General features: G+C 37.1%; 2 long non-coding RNA genes across 3 annotated transcripts in view; one reads left to right on the top strand and one right to left on the bottom strand.

Annotated features, from left to right (window-relative positions):
- The window catches only part of LOC144614913 (uncharacterized), a 389666-nt gene that overhangs the window by 325663 nt on the left and 45455 nt on the right, over window positions 1-18548 (bottom strand). The gene's annotated exons all lie outside the window — the stretch shown is intronic.
- Window positions 1-18548, top strand: part of LOC132686532 (uncharacterized) — a 38736-nt gene that overhangs the window by 11761 nt on the left and 8427 nt on the right. Inside the window, exon 3 of the long non-coding RNA XR_009613738.2 lies at window positions 15453-15596. This is a non-coding gene — a long non-coding RNA (uncharacterized LOC132686532). The remainder of the gene's footprint in view (window positions 1-15452; window positions 15597-18548) is intronic.

Consider the following 18548-nt stretch of genomic DNA (forward strand, 5'->3'; position numbering starts at 1 on the left):
AGTTTTGCTGAACTTGTTTATTAACTCTAATAGCATATTCCAGATTTGATGGTGTTTTCTATATACAAGCTAGTGTCATTTGCAAATAGAGACAGTTTTACTTCTTCCTTTCCCATCTGAGTGCCTTATATTTCTTTTTCTTTCCTGATTGCCATGGCTAGAACCTCCAGCACTGTGCTAAATAGAAGTGGTGAGAGTGGACATCCTTGTCTTATTCCTGATCTCTAGAGGAAAGCTTTCAGAGTTTCACCACCAAGCATAATGTTAGCTGAGGTTTTCATTGACACCCTTTACCAGGTGGAGGAAGTTCATTTCTGTTCCTCATTTGTTGAATGTTTTTATCATGAAAGAGTGCTGAATTTTGTCAATTGCTTCTCTAACTTGTTTTTAAAACCCTCAAAATAATCACTATAATTTTAAGTGTTTTACAGTCAAGCATATTTATATTCATCCACTTGTTTATAAACATATAAACTCACCACTGCTTCTTGTATTGCATTCTTTTTCTTTGGGCTTAATCTTGATGGTACTAATGGAGAAGATCTTTTAACAAATCTCTGTGAGTTGCAAGCTTACTCATTCTTTATCTTAGAATTTTTCTCTTTTATTCCCTTTTACTCTTGAATAATAATTATTTAATTGGATATATAGAGAGCTCCAGGTTAACATTTTGTTTCCCTCAGAATTTAAAAAATATCTTTCCACTGTCTTTTTGCTCCTCTTATTACTTATGAGAAGTTGTCATCATTCTAATTGATAACTTTATTTTCCTTTTTTGTTGTTTTTTAAGATTTTATCTTTTAAGTTGATATTCTACACAAAATTAAACTATGCTATGTCTCTATGTGAATTGGTTTTGTTTGTCTTACTTGGGAAATAGTATGCTTCTGCAACCTGAGAATTAAAGTCTTTCTTAAATTCTAAATAATTTTGTCTTTATTTCTTGAAGATTGTCACTCACCAAGTTCTCTTTATCTCTGTCCCATGCAAGTTCTTCCTAATAAAAGTATCTTGCAGCTTATCATGCTATTTCCCATGTCTCTTACCTTCTTTTTTTTAAATTTTTAAATGTTTGTTTGTTTTTAAAATATAATTTATTGTCAGGTTGGCTAACATACAGCATGTACAATGTGCTCTTGGTTTTCAGGGTAGATTCCCATGGTTCATCACTTACATACAACAGCCAGTGCTCATCCCAACAAGTGCGCTCCTCAATGCCCATCACCCATCTTCCCCTCTCCCCCACCCCCCATCAACCTTCAGTTTGTTCTCAGTATTTAAGAGTCTCTTACAGTTTGCCTCCCTCCTTCTCTCTTTGAAACTATTTTTCCCCTTCCCTTTCCCCCTGGTCTTAAGTTTCTCAAGTTCCACATATGAGTGAAAACATATGATGAATGTTTATTTATTTTTGAGAGAGAGAGAGAGTGTGTGAGAGAGTCCAGGGAGGGACAGAGAGAGAGGGAGACACAGAATCCAAATCAGGCTCCAGGCTCTGAGCTGTCAGCACAGAGCTCGATGCAGGGCTCAAACTTATGAACAATGAGATCATGACCTGAGTTGAAGTCAGGCACTTAACCAACTGAATCACTAAGGTGCCCTTCTCTAACTTCTTCATCATTTAAATTATTGATATCTATGCTTCATTCCAAGTGATTTCTTCAGAACTATAGTCACTAATTCTTTCTTCAGTTATATTCAGTTTTACATATCCATGGAAGGTATTGTTTTTGCAATCACTATATTTTTATTTCAGGTGGTCCCATTTTATTTTTCAACTTTTCTTTGTTTCATCAGCATCTATGATCTGCCATTATATCAGATTACTATTTCTTCTTCAACTATTTTAATATTATATTTAGAGAACTATGACCATACTTATTAATATCTTTCAAAGTATTCTATTAAATCATTTCTTAATATCTTAGAGTTATATTCTTTCACTTATCTTTACTAAGTAATTTATTTCTTCCTTTCACAGTACTTATCAGCAACTGACACAGCAGTATCCATATACCTGGTTATGTGTTTATTGTCTGCCCTCTTACAGAATAAACATAGATTCTAGAAGGACAAGTTTGGTTTCTTGGGGTTTTTTTTGTTCTTTTGTTTGAGTATTTTTTTTAGTTTTTGGGTTTTTGTTGTTGTTGTTGTTTTTGCTGCTGCTGTGTCCCTAGTGCCTAAAAACATAAAAAGAATTAATCTGAAAGGCTAAAAGAATACCGTAATTTACACTTTTTCAAAAGTGAAAAAAACAGATGCATGTAAATAAAATTTGCTTATGTACACTATTTGAAGGATACATACACCCTCTATATTGGAATATATATTCAAATATAAATAAATATATATTTATTTTACTTATACTATATATTTAATATATTAAAGTTATATTAATCTACATTATAGATTTCAATATAAATGTGTACATACACACATAAACATACACACATAGAGAGAGATGGGGTGGGGGGAGAGAGAGAGAGGGAGAGAGAGAGAGAGATCCATCGGCTCATTATCTGATCCAGAAGTATGGACTTATACATTTTATTGCTAAACATCTTAAGTTAAATATTAATGGAAGAAAAGTGGTCCTTCCTTTCAGTAATTTCTCCTAAGAACCTTCTATCTGCAGCCAATCCATAGAGGAAACACAAAGAGCCCTAAAAGAATCTCATTATCTGTGCCATTGCCAGTATCCTCTTAGAATATGGAAGACAGGGCTTGAGGGCAATGATCTCAGTGTAATCCCAGGGAAGAGAATGCAGAGAAAGAGAATGTTAATGCAGTAAATATTCTGATAAACTAGCCCATGCTGTGTATGTCTCAAAATAAGAATTCAAATGAACATCAGGTTTTTAAGTTATCTGAAAGTTTATGTAAAGTGTTGGTGGTTGAAGAAAATAAACATTATTATACCTTAATATATCTTTCAGCTATAAGGTATGATTAAATCTTAGAGAAAAATGTTTTTGAAATAACCAGTTGTACTACCAAAACATTAAAACTTAAAAAATAATAACAGCAGAAGGAAGAAGGAAATGTAGAGATAGAGTTATTTTTAAATGATTTATTTTTGAGAGTGAGCACACAGGAGTGCAAGTGGGGGAGGACCAGAAAAAGGGGGAGAGAGAATCCTAGGCAGGCTCCACACTGAGCATGGCTCAATCCCACCACTGTGAGATCATGACCTGAGCTGATATCAAGAGGTGGACACTTAACTGACTAAGCCACCCAGGTGTCATGAGATAAAATTATTTTTAAATTTCTGATTGCTCCGAGAACATTACTTTTATTTAGCATTAATTAAGAAGCAGTAATTTTGAATAAATGGTAGGTTTTTGAGAAAGTTAAAGAAAACTCAGAGAAGAGGCACATTTTGCTAATCAGGTCACCCAGTTCAGTCACATGGATTATCAGTGGCATGTGGTGGAAAGAAGATAAAACATGGAAAAAACATTGGAGATGGAGGTCCACCATTTGCTAATTTGGGGGCTCAGTTATAAATATGTCACATAATATATCAGATCAATGTACTCCGCTTGAATCATGAAACAAATTAGGTAGATACTTGTACCTTTCTTCTTGTTTCTTCTCTTTTCTTATTTTCCTATGAATATATCAGCAATCTTTGCTACTCCTCCTTCAGTTTGATTAACTTGGCTGCTGACATTAGCCAAAGAACAGCCAATCTATTATTTCATTCATCTGCTATAACCAAAGTCTAAATCAGAGTAAAATAATGCTTAAGCAATCAGAGTCTCTTCAGAGGCCATGTTTAATGAACAAAAATCCCTTTTTTGCATATCTCCTTTTCTACTTCATTTCCTATACATTTAATTAAGATATAATTAAGATACTTAAGCCACACTACAGTCAAGTCACACGAATTGTCTCTAGTGTCTGAGAAAATAACAACAGAAACAGTCAGAATGAGGAGTTCTTGGTTTTCATCCCAAAATGGATTTCCCTAGGTCACTTCTGTGACACTTCTATTTCTACAGATTTGTATTTTGTGGCTTTGTGTATTTTCATGGCTTTCTAAGTCATGTGAAAAACACTAGTATTTTTACTAGAATAATTTAACTGGTATGTGACAGCTGAAATTAACAGTTCTCTCTGAGCCCTATAATCTCCTACTTATTTCAAAAAAAAAAAAAAAGAAAGAAAGAAAGGAAGAAAGAAAGAAGAAAGAAAAGAAAAAAAAAGAAGAAGAATAAAACCATTCCTGATTATGGAGAAGAGTTTAATTTGATTTGTGCACCTGGATACTATTTGTGGGACCTTGTTTATTTCTGTCTTCTAATAGAATTTGAATTTCTGTGGCACAGACTATGTCTCATCTCCATGGCAAGAAGAGACATGAATGCCAATAACTAGCACTTACCTACATTACTTCTTGTCATGGGTCCGCACAGCCCTATTCTACTTAACTGTGAGTGTACCACTTAAGGCACTGAAGTATTCTGCTAGTGGAAAGGCCAAGAAATAACTTTAAATGCTGGTAATTTGTGATTTGACACCAAACATATTTAAGATGAGGTTAAGAGCTATATACACACATGTGCATTATTGGTAGAGTAAACTTTCTACATCAACAAAAGAGCAGTTTTCCACTGCAAATTAATGGATTATAAAGTCAGTAGGCTTTTCATGAAAGCAAATTAAAAAAAAATGGGAGCAGAAATAACTTCAATCTTTTAAGAATATTTTGCCCTTAAAACAACTTTCTGTAAAATCACCTAAAATAAAATATAAGCTAACTCTGATTCTATGAGTTCAGTGGAGTCAAATTTAACTTGAAAACATCTTTCATTTCTATAGCTACTTTATTATATTTATACAAGACTATAAAAAATTAATTGGGTGATTTAAGTGAGACAACTGTCACATATATTATGAGCTCTGCATGTGTGTGTTATGAAGCAATGTTGACTATGAGTTCAGCCTTTTACCAATTTATTTAGCCAAGGTTGCTAGAAGTTACTTAATGAGCATGAACGCACAAACTGTCAATAAACCTACAGGAGGAAAAGTGGCCCATGACCTAAAAGGACCCCTCTGTTAGGCCAGGGAGATGATGAAGTATGTTAAGTCACCAGTCCCTCTGTGTGATGCTTGTTAATGCTGCCAAGGCACGTGTGGCAAATTTGCAGAGTTGGGGAAGGGGAGAGGGGGGGTAGGTGGGGAGGAGAAGGTCACACTCTAAAAATTCATCTCACAGAATGTATTAAATAAAAAGCCTGAAAAAGTGCTTTTTGCCAATTAAAATTTAAGATTGTCTGAATATTCGTAGCATCTAGTCTTTGACCTCTCAGTACCTAAGCTACTCCTTGATTAGACTTGGCAAACTATATTGATGCTTCCAGTTTACTGAAGGTTAGATTCAGGAAAAAAATCTTACAAGTTACCTATTGAATATGTGGAAGGGTTACGAATAGCAGGTCAAGAATTGGGCAGAGCTGGCTTGCACCCTGGCTCCACCATTTACAAGCTGTGTGGTATTGGGCAAGCTGTTTAAACTCCCAAAGCCTGAGTCTCTTTATCTGCTATATGAGGAGAATAAATAATACCTACTGGGGAGGGAGTTGTAAGACTATGTGAAATAAAGCAAAAATTAATGTACTGTAATTGCCTCAGAAGTATTAACTTTTTATAGTTGTCAGGGTTCTTAGCTTTAAGCAATAGAGATTGACTTTAGTTAAATTAACTAAATAACTAAGTTATTGGCAAGACAGCATTAACGTAGAAAATCAACCAAAAGAGTGAAGAATGAGTCTCTGGCAGAAAACCAAGGGACACCAGTTATAAGAGCAAAGGACACAGCTACCGATATCGCTGGTATTGGATTCTTACTGCCATACCATTGGGTTCCCAACTCCTCCCTACTGGCTGGGGAAGATCTCTAACTGACCCCATCCCCACATCATTCAGAGCCAAAGACAAGGGAATCTTATTAGCTAAGCTTAAGATACACACCCTTATTTTACCAAAGAGTAAATAAGGGCCCCTACTGTTTCTAGAGTGGGAGATAGGGCTGGTCTCCCATCTTAAAAATGTTTCCATACAGGGAGAGGATGGGGTATGGGGCACATCCTCGGCTGTAAAACAAGTCTCAATAAATTTCGAAGGATCAATATCAAAAAGAAAGCATTCTCTGACCACAGTTCTGATTCCGATAAGTTAGAACTCAGTAAATAAAGGATAAGTCTTTAAAACCCCATATATCTGTAAATTTTTTTAAGTACATTTGAAAATGACTCAGCCAAAAAAAGAAATTATAATGGAAATTATGAAATACTTTAGAAGTGGATAAGAATAAAAATATCAAAACATAGGATGCAGCAAAACTGGTATCTTGAGATAAAGTTATAGTCTTAAAGTGTTTATTTTAGAAAGAAAGAAAGTCTCAAAATCAGTGACCAAACAGTCCAGTTAAGAAGTGACAAACAGAACCATGTTCGCCCACCTCTCTCCTTCTACTTCACTCTCCCTATTCCCTGAGACACAATACTGAAATCAGGCCAACTAGTAACCCTATAATGGCCTCTGAATGTTTAAGTGAAATGAAGAGTCACATGTCTCTCACTTTCAATCAAAAGCTAGAAATGATAAGCTTAGTGAGGAAGGCATGTTGAAAGCCAAGACAGGCCAAAAGCTAGTTCTCTTGCACCGAACAGTTAGCCAAGTTGTGAGTGCAAAGGAAAAGTCTTTGAAGGAACTTAAAAGTGCTACTCCAATGAACATGCAAGTGATGAGAAAGTGAAACAGCCTTATTGCTGATATAGGGAAAGTTTCAGTGGTCTGAGTAGAACTAATTCAGAGAAACCTGCTTCAGAGAAAGGCCTTAAATCTCTTGAATTCTATGAAGGCTAAGAGAGGTGAGGAAGCTGAAAAAGAGAATTCTGAAGCTAGCAGAAATTGGCTTATAAGATTTAAGAAAAGAAGCCATCCTTGTAACATAAAAGTTCAAGGTGAAGCGGTGAGTGCTAATGTAGAAGCTGTAGCAAGTTATCCAGAAGATGTAGCTAACATAATTCATGAAGGTGGCTATACTAAACAACAGACTTTCAATTTAGACAAAACAGCCTTCTATTGGAAGAAGAAGCCATCTAGAACTTTCATAGCTAGAGAGGAGAAGTCAATGCCTGGCTTCAAAGCTCCAAAGGACAGACTGACTCTCTTGTTAGGGGCTAATGCAGCTGGTGACTTGAAGTTGAAGCCAGTGCTCATTTAACATTCTGAACATTCTAGGGCCCTTAAGAATTACATTAGCCTAGCTCAGTCGGTTAAGCGTCTGACTTTGGCTCAGGTCATAATTTCACAGTTTGTGGATTTAAACCCCACGTCAGGCTCTACACTAACAGCTCAGAGCCTGGAGCCTCCTTTGCATTCTGTGTCTCCTTCTCTCTCTGCCCCTCCCCCACTCATACCTGTCCTCTCCCTTTTTCTCTCAAAAATAAATAAACATTAAAAAAAAAAAAAGAATTATGCTAAATCTGTTCTGTGCTCTCTAAAGGGAACAACAAAGCCTGGATGACAGCACATAGTTTACTGAATAGTTTATTTAGAACTACTGTTGAAACCTATTGCTTAGAAACAAATAATAACTTTCAAAATATGACTACACATTATCAATGCACCTGGTCACCAAAGAACACTGTGGGAGATATTCAATGAGGTTAATGTTTTGAGGCCTGCTAAAATGGTATCCATTCTGCAGCCCATGAATCAGGGAGTACTTTAGACTTTCAAATTGCATTATTTAAGAAATGTATTTGGTAAGTTTGTAGCTGCCCCAGGTAGTGATTCCTCTGATGGATCTGGGCAAAGTAAATTGAAAACATTCTGGAAAAAATTCACCCTTCTAGATGCCATTAAGAACATTTGCGATTCATGGCAAGAGGTCAAAATATCAACATGAAGAGGAGCTTAGAAGAAGTTGACTGAAACCATGACTTTGAGGGGTTCAAGACTCTAGCAGGAAGGAGGAAGTTACTTCCAGGAGGAAGTAACTGCAGACATGGTGGAAAAAGCAAGAGAACTACAATTACAAGTGGAGCCAAAAGATGGGACTGAATCGTGTAGTCTCAGGATAAAACTTTCACAGATAAGAAGTTGCTTCTTAAGGATGAACAAAGAAAGTGGTTTCTTGAGATGACATCTACTCCTGGTGAAGAGGCTGTGGAGATTGTTGAAATAACAACAAAGTATTGAGAATATTACATAAACTCAGCTGTAAAGCAGCAGTTGTAAAGGGTTTGAGAGGATTGACTCTAATTTTGAAAGATGTTCTACTGTGGGTAAAATGCTAGCAAACAGGATCATATGCGACAGAGAAATCATTAGTGAAAGTCAGAGTCAATTGATGTGGCACACTTCATTGTTGTCCTATTTTAAGAAACTGCTCCAGCACACCAGTCCTCGGCAACTGCCACCCTGATCAGGCAGCAACCATCAACATCAAGGCAAGACCAGAAAAAGATTATGGCTTGCTGAAAGCTCAGGTGATGGTTAGTATATTTTTTTAGCAATAGAGTATTTTTATTTTATTTTTAAATGTTTCATTTATTTATTTATTTTGAGAGAGAGAGAAAGAGAGAGGACAATTGTGGGAGGGTCAGAGACAGAGAGAGAGAGAGAGAGAGAGAGAGAGAGAGAGAATCCAAAGCAAGCTCCATGCTGTCAGCACAGAGGCTGACGTGGGGCTTGATCCCACAGACCATGAGATCATGACCTGAGCTGAAATCAAGAGCTGTATGCTTAACTGACTTAGCCACCTAGGTGTCCCTAGAGTATTTTTAAATTAAGGTATGTACATTGTTTTTTAGACATCATGCTACTGCACACATAATAAGCTATAGTGTAAACATAACTTTCACGTGCACTAGGAAACCAATAAATTCATTTGACTCATGGGGTGCCTGGGTGGCTCAGTCGGTTAAGCACCTGACTTCATGGCTCAGGTTATGATCTCGTGGCCTTGAGTTCAAGCCCCACATCGGGCTCTGTGCCAACAGCTCAGAGCCTAGAGCCTGCTTCAGATTCTGTGTCTCCTTTTCTCTCTGATCCTCCTCCACTCACACTCTGCCTGTCTTCCTCAAAAATAAATAAACATTAAAAAAATTTTTTTTAATTCATTTGACTCACTTTATTGTGATACTCACTTTATTGTGGTGTCTGGAACCAAACCTGCAATATCTTCAAGGTATGCCTGAATTTATGAAACATTGATATATGAGAGATATATACTGTATATCAGCAGAGAAAGTTGGAAGTCAACAAATGGTACTATGACAACTCATCCAGAAAGAGGAAACATGGAAAGTAAGTCTAGGTAGGTCAAGAAATTCAACGTGAAAAGCAAAGCATTTAGTTGAAAACATAGGAGAATCTGGTTAAGGAAGGCTTTTTACATAAAACACAGAATCACCAATCTTAAAAGAAAAAATATATGATACAAATTAACTACATTAAAATAAAGAACATGTGTTCATCAACAGATATCATAGAACAGAAAAGAGAAGAAAAAACTAGCCACAAACTGAGAGAAAACATACGTAAAATTCTTTCCTTGACAAAGAAGTGGAGTCCAAAATCCATCCAGAAACTCCTACAAACCAACAATAAAGCACACAACTAGCAAGTCAGGAGAAAAAGTGATATGATCATACACTTCATAGAGTAGGAATGGCTAAATATATGAAACTATGCCTAATATCATTAACAATCAAAGAAATAAATAATAAGAAACTTTATATCTAATAGATTGGCAAAAATTAGGAAATCTGACTATATCAGGTGCTGGAGAGGCTATTCCCATACACTGCTCGTGGGAGTGTAGATGGGAACGACAACCTTGGTGCCCTGTTTAGCATGTCTTGCAAAGTCAAGTGTTGCATACTCTACAACCTGAAGATTTCACCCCTGAGGATACACTCCAGAGACACTCTTGCTCACAAGCACCAGGTGACCACAAGATGTGAACTGTTTACTAGCAGTCCTCTTTAGAGTACTGAGCACTGAAAGTCACCCAGTGTCCAAAAGAAAAAGAGATATAAAATGGGAACACAGTCACATAATTGATATCATAAAATGGTAAAAATGAGGGAACTGCAATGACATGCAATAACATAGATGAATCCAAGAAGCGTAATATTGCATAACAAAACCAAGCCCAGAAGATGACATACAGTATGAGAACTTGCTTGTAAAAATGAGAAACAGGTCAAAGAGACAGTTTGTCATCAAACAGTTTAGGCATACATGCTTATGTGATAAAACCATTTTTTTAGAAGAAAGGATAAATAGAAAATTCACAGGGATCATTGGGAAAGCTCAGATGCCATTAAGAAGACCCAGATAATAGTCAAGATCTGATTTAAAAGGCCTCATCGTGATTTCTCTAAATTAAGCTACACGATCCAGTAAACATATCTCATAATCAAACAATATTCTTATCATAGATTCTTCCCAGGCACCCTCGGTGTTCTCTTTCCCCTCTTCAGGCTCAAGCTGAACCAAGGAGCTGAGGCTGTGATAAGGTGAACATAATTTTAAATGCTAGAAAACAAGAAACAAGAAACAAGAAACAGAGTTAAAAGAAAGAGTTGGCAAGTAAACCATTCAGCATTTGGCCAATTTTGGCAAATTGTCCTAGAGCTAGTTAAGAGCAGAATTAGGGCTATCAGTCAGGGGCTACTGAAATGTTCCAGGTGAGTGATGAAGCCTAGAAGAGAATGTGGTGGACACAGAGAAAAACAGATTCAAGAGATATCGTCTTTGCCATTGTTGCGAAGTGGTACCGAAGATACCGTCTTCGCCATTGTTGGTAGTGGCAGTCATAACAATAGATGTATCCTATGCATAGTAATCATCTAATCCAACTGACAGTCTCCAAGAGCTGATAGAGCCTGGATCAGGTGATCAGTGCAGGACATTATTCCAGCCCAGGATGTTTATGTCACTAGGGGGTTGGGTCCCGTACTCAATCTCCACAAAGCTGTTGCAATGTTAAACTTTCTTCTCCATGTTATTTGATGTTTATCTGACTTTCCAGACACCTTGTTCTCAGTGTCTCCACTCTGTTCTGAAACGCTCAGGACTGCTGCTTCACAGTCAGCCCATAGGCGAGAACTATTCACTGAAAACCTGGATCTCCCTTGCAAACTTGTAGGTAATGATTACTGATCCTTTCATGCCTTCATACTTCTGGATCATATTCTCTACTTTTTTCCCATTACCTCTTTGCAATCAGTACTCCCTGATCCTAAACTCCTTGCTCCCATGAGCCTCTCTCCATAGATTTCTTAGATGTGACATCAAAAGCATGATCCATACAAGAAAAAAAATGAGAATATGAATTTCATCAAAATTTTAAATTTCTGCTCTTCCAAAGATACATTAAAACACAAGCCACAGAGTAGGAGAAAATATTTGGAAATCAAATATCTGATTAAGAACTTACATCATAATATAGAGAGATCTTTCAAAATTAAATAACAATATAGCAAAAAAACCAACTGGGTGGCTCAGTCGGTTGAGGGTTGAGCGTTGAGCATTAGACTCTTGATTTCGACTCAGGTCATGATCTCATGGTTTGTGAGATCAAGCCCCACTTTGGGCTCCATGGTGACAGCATGGAGCCTGCTTGGGAATCTCTCTCCCCTTCTCTCTTTGCCCCTCCCCTACTCATGTTCTCTCATTCTCTCTCTCTCAAAATAAACTTAAAAGAATCAAATAAAATAAGCAAAATATTTTAATAAATATTTCATCAAAGAAGATACACATTTGTCAAATAAAAACATAAAAATATACTCAACATCACTAGTCATTAGGAAAATTTGAATCAAACCCCCCATGAAATACTACTAAACACCTATTAAAATGGCTGAATTAAAAAGACAAAGCATTCCAAGTGTTGATGAGGATACCCAGAAACTTGTGGGTACAGAAACTAGACAATCATTTTGGAAAACAGTCTGGCTATTTCTTCAGAAGTTAAAACATGCACTTACTTGTGATCTAGCCATTTCACTCCTAGATACTTTCCCATGAGAAAACAAGGCATATATTCATGCAAAAACAAGTACAAGTATATTTGTAGCAGCTTTACTCACATTAACCAAAAACCAGAAGCAACTAAAATAACTATCTGTTCATCAACAGGTGAATAAATAAAATATGGAATACTCATACAACTACATATTATTCATCAATAAGAAAAAATGCTTATCAGCACATGGAACAGCTTGGATGATTCTCTAAATAACAACGTTACGTGGGAAAAACTAGAAAGAAAAAAAGGATACTGAACGTGTGTGTGTGTGTGTGTGTGTGTGTGTGTGTGTGTGTGTAAGTGCAAACTAATTCACAGTGACAGGGAGCAGAGCAGTGGTTGCGTGGGGAGGGTGGGACAGAGATTACAAAGGGGCACATGGTGACATCTGGGATAACGGATGTTGTATTCACTGTTGTTTATGGTGAGGGTTTCATGGGTGTATACACATGTCAAACCTTATAAAATTGTGCCCTTTCAACCTCTTCCATTTACTGTGTTTTTATTATACTTCAGTGATGTTGTTTAAAATAGTAATTCTAAGAAAGAGAAAAGTAGCTCCATTCCAGACATTGGTCAAAGAAGATAACTTCAAATTCCAAGCCAATATCCTTTAAAACTCAGCTAGAGCAATGATGGCTGCATTTTTCATTCATTATTCATTCAGTCAGTCAAGAAATATTTCTTGAGCACCAAATATAGCACTGGAGATATAACAGTGAACAAAATAAATTCCCTGTCTCCAGGGAGCTCATATTCTAGTAGGGTAAATTTGATAACAAGTAAAGAAATAAGGATGTACAATGTCATATTGATAAATATGATAAATAAAAAAATAAAGCAGAATCCTTTTTTCCTGATGCATCAAATTTTTCTCTGAATTCACCTAACTGTATTCTTTTCATGCCCAGTTAGATTGTTTTTATTGAGTGGCACATTTGGAGGGATGTGACCAACATACAATGAATGATCCGTTAGGACCAGTTGCATAGGAGTTACACACAGAAGAAAAGATAACAGGCAAATTGCCTTCTAGTTGATTTTACATGATAAAAATTTTACTTAGCATATAATTTTATAGCACCTCCTACATGCCAGAAACCGTTCTACATGCTTTACTCATCTAATTCTCATAATGGCCTTATGAGATAGATACTATCATTATTCCCATTTTCAGGTGGGTAAGCTGAAGTGCAGAAAAATTTGAGTAACTTGTCCAAATCCCAAACAGGTAGTAAATTCTGGAGGCTAAAATACTTATTTTTTTTTATTTAATGTTTTTTCAAATGTTTTATTTATTTTCGAGAGGAGGCAGGGGCAGACAGAAGGGAGGGACAAAGACAGAAGGGGACAGAGGATTGGAAGCTGGCTCTGAACTGACAGTATGGAGCCTGCTTGGGATTCTGTCTCCCCTCTCTCTCTGTTCTTCTCCTGCTCATGCTCTCTCCCTTTCTCAAAATAAATAAACTTTTTTTTAAAGGTGCCTTCTTCGAAACAAGACTTTAATAGGGATGACTGCTTTTTCAATAGATTTGAGCAATGACATGTAGAATAGGCATATTCCAGGAGAAGTGATAGGGAGGAATAATAAAGGTTAAGAAGAAAGAGTCTTGCATAGAGAAAGGGGGACAAAACAGATGGATCACAAGCGAATCTAGCCACCGGACTGGGTCAGCTTCTCACACTTATGACACCTGCCTGGACTTTGAAAACATTATCTTCTCAGTTCCTGACCAGGAAGATCATAAGATGTTGGGAAGAGAGAGAGAAAGAAGACCCAGTCTCTGGACAAATAGCTCATTATATTTGTTCATTCATTCATTTGTTTTTCTATCTATCAAACTCATTACAAGTATCTATTATGTGCAGGGCCAGAAAAGGCACAGGGTTATACAGTAAACTAGATACACAGTCTCTGCCTTCCTGACGATTACATTTAACTTTCTAGGAGGAGATGCAAATGCTAAACTATGGATTTAATAATTAATTATTAACTTATATCTGTTATAAATTGTCATAAAGAATAAGTTCAAGTGCTGAGGAGATATAAACACAATCACAATGTAGAGTTCAATACTAGGAGCGTTACACATAGAGGATTGACTGGTCATAGAAGAGAGTCTCCAAACCGATCTTTGCAACACTGGGGAGATGGGATGAATGGGGGAGGAACAGGTGGGAGTCAGGGAAAAATTTCAGAGAAGGAATCCATCTTGAATTGTTGAGATGAGAAAGAAGGACGGGGACCGTAACTTCCATTTCCTCCCTCCGTATAGGCTGCAGACACAATTATAGAGAACATTTATCTTCTACCCCAAATTATTTTGCTTTACTGACACATAGGTTTGTCTCAATTTTAATATTCCATTCATCTCCATATGAATCCGGAAAGGCGTGCAGCTCAGTCTGCACTAATGGCGCCACCCTTGCACCATCTGTTTCTAATTAGGTAATTCGGGCTCTCCCTGGGTGAATGACTTAGCATGACTCTGCAGCCTATTTTTTTTTAAAGGAGCCTGATTATTTTATGACACAAACAAGTTACAGGAAACAAAGCTAACCCATGCCCTCCTGAACAAAAAATATATTTCTTACTCGTGAACAGATAGGTTAAACGACTTGTGCAAAGTGCATGCACTGACAGCTGAATTTTAGATTTTTTTTTTTATCTTTAAGACTGTACTCTTTGAGAAGTCTGAGTGTGCATTTTCTGAGGGCTCTTCCTGCAGAACAATTTCTTTCAGCAGCCTCCTTTGTTCATTTTTATGAGTTAAATCCAAGTTGCAAATAAATGGATCTGTCATCATTTCTCAGAATGTGTTGTTTTCAACATGACCTGCTGATTTTCCCAAGTGCTCACTGTTATTGCGGAGTCATGGTAGCATGGCCCAGCAACCCCTTGCGCTTGCTTTTTGGCCACTGAATCCCTTGCCTTTCCTTTGACCTCCACCCAAGTATACAGCCTTGCATCATTCTTTTCTCCAGATGTCTCTACTTTTTTTTTTTTTTTGATTCAAGTCCAAAGTATTTTAACTTGAATTTCTTGACTTATCCCAAGAATAAGAACAGCTGCTGGAAACAAGCCCAATCTTGCACAGTGAATTCTAGGTAGCAGGACTCCCTCACGTGCATAGCAACCTCACTGTCATATTTCTGAAAACAGCCCCTCCACTTTTCTTTTACTCCCTACAGTGTTGTTGAGAGACTCAAATGAGATCAAATACATGAAAGCGCTTTGTATACTCTAAAAATATGAGGGGAGATAACTGTTTTGTGCCTTTCTTCTTTATTTGAATTAGCTTTGTTAATCTGGTAAACAGTAAACTGAATGCATGGTTTGTTGGACTGTGATGTAAATTGACTGGTTGATTGTGACACCTGCTCTATCTACTTCAAGGTTTCCTCAAGGGATCACTTCCTCCAGGAGCCTACTGTGAACATCGATTCTCCACTTAGCTGCACAGTGGAGTCAGCAGGGAAGCTTTTCATGCCCAGGCCACATATCTCAGAATGATAACATTACTTGTTCTGGAAGCAGAAGGTAGGCATCAGTATTTTTTAAAGCATCGCAAGTGATTCCAGTGTGTGGTCAAGCGTGAGAATTACTGGTCTGTTTCTAAACACTGTGTGCAGATCCCTGTCACAGCCCTTAGTATACTGTACCAAATCCGTGTGTCCATGTGTCCATCTCCCCTCCTGGAGGATAGCCTCCTTCTTTATTTTATTTATTTAATTTCACATCTAGAGTCTGGCACAATGGCTAGTACTAAGTGTTCAATAAATGTTAAATTAAATAGAAGAAAATTATAAATTGCTCCTGATTCCTCTGGATGATTTTTCCTACTTGTACTGACCAGGAAAATGGCTCAAAAAGGAGACTGGGTAAAAGCTGAATTTTTGCTTGTTTTGAATATTTAAAACTATTGGTTGTGAATTTTATTTTTTAAAATTTTTTTTTCAACGTTTTTTATTTATTTTTGGGGCAGAGAGAGACAGAGCATGAACGGGGGAGGGGCAGAGAGAGAGAGGGAGACACAGAATCGGAAACAGGCTCCAGGCTCCGAGCCATCAGCCCAGAGCCCGACGCGGGGCTCGAACTCACGGACCGCGAGATCGTGAGCTGGCTGAAGTCGGACACTTAACCGACTGCGCCACCCAGGCGCCCCTATTGGTTGTGAATTTTAAAAGGTGGTTGGAAAAACTATTAGAATTTTGTCTCTGAGAGAAGAGCAAAATCTTTTTGATAGGCAGTGTTTAGCTTTGAGAGTGAAAGTTATGGCGCCTAAAACTGGGTGGTAAATGTATTAATAAATTTTGACAATTTTAAAAGAAATGTGTTAGAGTTCTCTAAAAATGATTTTCTCCCAGTATTCTAAAACACTCATCCTAGTACTTTAGTAGCTAATTGACCTTGCAATTTTGTTAAAAATTCAGGGTCCTGGCTGTTAGTACCAGAATTTCAGATTCAGGAAGGCTGGAATGGAACAGAGGCATTTGTGTAGGTAATTCTGTGTTGTTGTTATTGTTGTTGTTTCCTATGCCCAAGAAATTCTTATTCTGTATACAAATGTATACCATCTCAGGCTCTAATCAATATGTTAGAGAGGCAATATCAGAGATTGCCATTTTGAAAAATAAGACATCACCATCGAAATGCTAGACCAACATCAAAATATCTCTATGGGAAAATATTTCAGGCTCAATATTCTAAATCACAATAAAGGCTTCATTTTCTGTGAAATAAATGGAAGGCAGCATCATTCTGAGGCTCAAATAATATTGTTGGCCATACAAAATTAAATCAATACAGTCAAAACTAGTTAGATCACTCTTCCTTTCAAAAGCATTTTCCTTCATGCCTGTGTTCTCGTCATACGATTTGGTTTGTTCCCAGTTGAAAATGGCTGCCAGTGTTGTCCATCCTACAAGAGCAATTACCAGATCTACTAATATTCTTACTTGTGATAACAGAATCTACTCTAGTTACTTTAAGAAGAAAGGGTTTTATTATGAGATTTGGGTGGCTCACAGAATCATCAAGAGGCCAAGGAAACAGACTTTAGGCTAAGTTCCAGCACCGACTCCCAGAATCACACTCCCAACTGGCCCACCCAGGAAGCTGACGCCTTTGCCAAAATAAGGAAGCTAGAGATTCAGGAAGCTGCTATTAACAGCTCTGCCACAGTACATTCTAAGAAATGGAGGCATCACATCCATTAGTTTTCTCTACATAATTCAGTTCCAAACTGAAGTCTTCCCCCAGATGCATCTGACTTCTCGAAACCAAATTAAATGGTTTTTCCCAGCAGAAAGGGAATCTACCGTGGAAAGTAGAATTAACTGCAGGAACTCTACAAGTGTAGAAATGGTATTCCAAAGTTTGTGGGTAGTTGATGCCCCTGTACTAAGAAAGTCATCACAACATTTAACTTTTTGCATCCTGAAACATTCTTAAATGCTATTCACTTTTTGTTAAATATCTTGAAATAAAACATAGAAATCCCAAGATCTTCCTGTAAGCATCATGGGTGCTTCAAAATCAATGATTGCAAATTTTTTTTAGTTTCACTTGAAGTATTCATTCTCCCTTGGAGCTGTGTTTATTTTCTGGTTTTGTGCGGGTAGCAAAATAGATTTTGATGGAAATGTTTGAGTCAGAGACTCCATGCAGAGACTTCACCTCTGAAAGTAAATAGAATTGTTTTTTATCATTTTGTGAATTGAGAGTGTTTTTAAGTGTTTAAATGAAGTAGGGGACAAAATATTTGTCCACAGTGTGAAGTGGAAATAGAACTGCCAATACCCTTTAATTAAATTATGTATGCCTACAGCAAAAAGGGCAAAAAGATGTCAGATGTGACATGCTTACCAACACTGCCTTACATTCACTAGCACATAACTATGATCAATAATAATAATAATAATAATAATAATAACAAAGAAAAAAGAAAACAAAGAAAAGACCATTTGACTTAGTTTACACAAGCTACCTGACTTTTGGGATGGATGCTAATTAAAGAAATAGACAAAATTCAGTCACACTTGACAACTATATAGAGCAGCATGGGTTTCCTTTAAACAAAAAGGGAGGTGGCTTGAAATTAATACTGGGCTTAGCTCATCGCCTCTCTCTTGTGTGAATTATCTAGTACAAATACAATGCATGTGAAGAACTTCTAGGAGTCCATTATCACTTGCTTTTGGAATCTCTGCATGCGCGCTTGATGAAAACTTTCCAAATCATTTCACGAAACAATCTGCCCAAGCTTCCTTTCCAGTGGAATGTTTTCCTTGCCTTATTGAATCACCTGGTCAAGACTTCGAAGTACCCAAAAACCTTTATTCTCGGTAACCTTAGTCTCGCTATCTGGGAACATAGTGAGCTCCTTTGCTCTTGCCTATGGAACCAAGATCGTTTATACAGCTACCTTGTCCCTCACTCCAGATGCATTGCCTGATTTCATTCATGCTAAGAAGAAAATAACTGACAGGT

Source organism: Panthera onca, chromosome F1 (assembly GCF_046562875.1).
Source record: "Panthera onca isolate mPanOnc1 chromosome F1, mPanOnc1 haplotype 2, whole genome shotgun sequence".
NCBI lineage: Eukaryota > Metazoa > Chordata > Mammalia > Carnivora > Felidae > Panthera > Panthera onca.